Here is a 4,036-nt window from a genome sequence, read left to right as displayed (position 1 = left end):
AATTTTTTTTGTTTGATTTATTTAAGAAGGAACAAAACGCTTTAACGTTGTTTATTACAAAATTAATGTAAACACGCAGAAGAGGGTCTCAATGTTTGGGGGGGGGGGATAGGGGCAGTTTCTTTTACGGTCGACTGTTCACTTTTTTCGATTTTGACGGTTAACGATTAATAAGAATAAAAAATTGTCGCTGACTTGTAAGGCTTTAAATAGTCAAGCACTTAACCATATCAGAGTCCTGCTGAGATATAAGAACGAAGACTTATTGAGATCATCATGGGAAACAATTGCTTCATGATCATGAACGCTTGGCTGATTCGAAAACGTTTGGAGACAGGGCATGGAATTATCAACAATAAAAAGATTGTATGGGTACCGAGATTTCCCCATATCATTGCCTGAGTTTCAGTAGCGTTTACTTGCAGGTAATTCACAATGAACCAGAGGGTAATTAATCTCTCTATGTCTTGGTTAAAAGTGATCTTCTAGGAGCTTTACAATGTCAAAGCGTCTTATTTTGCGGTGCTTTAGCATCCTGCAGAAGCTGTAAACCGTCAGGTCTGGATAAGAATCACCCAGAAACTCTATGACGTTTTTTTCCAGGTTCCTTGGAATTGGCAGGACCTGATATCTCTCTCTCTCTCTCTCTCATGCCGTACTCGGCAGCAACTTGCCTCCAACCCCCAAGACTATATGGGCCGTTCCCAAACATACGTGCAAGTTCTTCACGGGTTTCGAAGTCTACTTCTTGTAAAAGTTTAAGCTCTGCGGAGTAAGGGAAGAAACATCCTTGATTAAGAAAAAGGACGATAGTAGGAAGGACGAATGAATTAAACCTTCATAGCTACATAGACTGCGGGCGTACAATAATTGGAGATAAACATACTAACATCCCTTTGAAAAATTACAGAAGTTTACTGATATAGATATAATACAAGCGTTTCGCTGAAAGGATGTCAGTTTTCACCATTTATACTTCTGCGGCTCACTCTAACTTTTTCTGTACATTCGTAGGCTCGATGTACGCGAAATGGGAAAATATATTAAGTTGAATCATAAACGCATTTTGATTGATTTTTTGTAGTTATGATCTAATCGGCGTCTCTGTTGGATTATAGATCTTAGAGGAGGCAAAATATGATAAGGAAATCAATGTTACACTTGTGTTCTACTGGTGTGCTAAGTATAGAGAGCTTGTGATTGCCACTCAGTAACAAGCTTTTATTCGCATTTAGCACTCACTTGTTCTACTTTGACTTTCAGTCGGAATGACATCCAGTTCAGCAGGACTTCATTTCACTGGTACGCAACAACGATCCTGGTAGCTTACTTCACACGTGTATTTACCAAAATCACGCAGCTCAATACAGTCAAGGACGAGAGTGTCATTATTCTGCCTTGGTAATTTACTGCCATCTTTAAACCACTGATACATCAGATTATGCTTTCCTCGGACCTTGAACTGAAATTCTACTCTAGAACCTTTTTCTTTCTTTTGAGATTTTGGCTGGCTATCAATGTTTATCGGTTCCGAAAATTTAAAGGGAAAATGTAAATGGTAAAGGGACCTCGTTTTTTATTGGAGCAAATTTTTTGTTTTACTGCCAAGTAGAATTATTTAATTGTCTAGCACTGAGTTAAGTAATAATTAGTGAAAACGGTTGGACAACATGGGTCGAAAAGCAATTACTGGACTCTTCCTTATTTAGCTCTGTGATTGAAAAAGCGAAACCCTTCGCTTGGAACAAACAATACTTTTTGTTGGACATGTAGTTAGGTTTAACTAGCTTAAGAAACTCGCGTAAACGAAGGCAGCAGAAGTCTGATCAAAAACTTTTATTCAGTTCTTGGTTAATGACTCTCAATAGCTCTTCATCTGAATGTATAAGCCTCCGTGTGTCTCTTAGCCTTGGGTACACGCTCTTAAATATCCCACCTGTAGGTATATTTGGGCTTATGGGACAAATGACGTTTGCAGAATAACATACTTTTAGAAGTAATTTGGATATATCAACAAAGTTGAAATGGTAAATTAAAGCTGACGTTTCGAGCGTCAGCCCTTCGTCGGAGCGAATAGAGGAATTGTGGGTTGTGTGTGCTTTTAAAGGCAGAAAATGGAGCTACGTTATTGGTGGGAACATGGCAACGAGAAAAACACGAATAAATTAGTGGAATGAAAAGCGTTCGTTGATCCCTGTGGGATTTAGACTGTTCAAGAGTTTTACGGCTTTCCGTGCTACCTAAGTGTAAGGAAAGACCGCAGATTGCCATATGTTGCTTAGAATGATTGGGTAAATTAAAATGTCTAGCGACTGGTTTCGATGTGTCCTTGTCATTCTTTTCCACGTCTCGAAGGTGTTCTCGGAATCGTTCACCTAGTCTTCTGCCTGTTTCGGCGATGTATATCTTTTTGCAATAAGTGCAAGTTATGCAATAGATTACATTCACTCAATTGATAACCGCAGTCAATTCTTTTCACCCGGCCCTGAAATATACCTGGGAAATTTCTGACAATTCTCTATCCTTTTTAGACATCAAAGACAGGAGTCAGGGGACAGGAAGTGAGGGGACAGGAAGTGAGGGGACAGGAAGTGAGGGGACAGGAAGTAAGGGGAAAGGAAGTGAGGGGACAGGAAGTGAGGGGACAGGAAGTGAGTGGTCAGGAAGTGAGGGGACAGGAAGTGAGGGGACAGGTAGTGAGGGGACAGGAAGTGAGAGGACAGGAAGTTAGGGGACAGGAAGTGAGGGAACAGGAAGTGAGGGGCCGGAAGTGAGGGGACAGGAAGAAAGGGGTGGATAGACAGGGGAAGGGAAGAAGCATAAGGGTGAATTTAGGAAGGGAGGCAAGGACTGATAGATTCAGGGAGATGGGGGAAGGGGAGGGAAGAAGGGGGGATGGTTTAAGTGAGAGAGGAGTGGATAAACGAACAGACAGATGGATGGATGGAGGGGAGGGAAGAAGGGTGATTAGCCAGCTTGGCGGGCTGGATACTCAGAAGATAGACCACTTTCATAAATGGCTGCCAGATTAATATTCTTTTGTTTAAATTTCAATTAGCCCTTCTGGCCTTTTTCTCCAGGACAAATTTCAAAAGGATACATTATCTCAAGCGAGGCCAGAACGGCTAATTTAAATTTAAACAAAATGATATTAATCCGGCAGCCTTTTATGAAAGTGGTCTATGAGGTTGATGAAGAAAACTTACATACACATAAGGCGAGTTAAACTCGATCTACACAACATTCCAACATGAAAGCAAATTCGCTTACCCAGGTTTCACAACTAGCGATGATGTATGTCCGACTTTTACTCAACCAGAGCTGCAGAATCTCCCAATAAAAAGGGAAGTTCAGGATTTGTAATCAGTCGAAGTCAGTAAAGCAGGGTGTAAAGAAAAGCAACACTCGTCGTGCGATACACCACAACCCCCCTTTAGTTCAAAAGCGGAAGTTTTCTGCTTTGCATATAAATCATAAGGTACTGCCGTCACTCATTAAAACGAGGCCATTTTCTTTGAACAGAAAGCGTCTTTTTTAAAACGAGGGTAAATACACTCCTGCAAATATAAATTATTTGTACAAAAAAGCCTTCGCTCTTGGCTTCATTTTAAAAGAGACAGTCCTAGAACTTGTGCATGGTGTATTTGTTAGAGAACCTGCCAGGCATGTGACGCGTGCATACCAAATAACCTAACGTTCGTGGCTCTTTGAATTTTGACAGACGATCATTGTCTTAGTACGTATATACATTCGACATGATATTTTGAGAGGGGTATCCTGTTTTGTTAAATAGGTTCATTCATGTGTGAATGGCCACTGGCGCATAAAAAACCAAAACTAAACAAAAAAACAAAAAAACCAAGAAAACGCGCAAAAGTCAGGACTGTAAGGTTGTTCGGATGTAGAACAAGAATGCAGAAACAGTTTACGACTGTGTTGTTTATTCAACACACACACAACCCGGGTTGAAAAGCAAAGGCGGAAAGCATGGTCTCTCGGTTACCATGGCATTAGTAACGTAACACAGAGCGGAAAT

At 40.8% G+C, this 4,036-nt stretch overlaps 1 long non-coding RNA gene across 1 annotated transcript; it reads right to left on the bottom strand.

The window, feature by feature from the left end:
* On the bottom strand, window positions 1-1,366 carry LOC111322424 (uncharacterized). Its single transcript, XR_015991948.1, has 2 exons — window positions 1,243-1,366; window positions 1-765 (listed from the first exon to the last, which is right to left on the bottom strand). It is a non-coding gene; the product is annotated as an uncharacterized LOC111322424 (long non-coding RNA).
* Window positions 1,367-4,036: the final 2,670 nt, after the last annotated feature.

Source organism: Stylophora pistillata, chromosome 9 (genome assembly GCF_964205215.1).
Source record: "Stylophora pistillata chromosome 9, jaStyPist1.2, whole genome shotgun sequence".
Classification (NCBI taxonomy): Eukaryota; Metazoa; Cnidaria; class Anthozoa; order Scleractinia; family Pocilloporidae; genus Stylophora; species Stylophora pistillata.
Note: the sequence above shows the minus strand (reverse complement) of the source record. Positions and strands in the feature narration are given on the sequence as shown.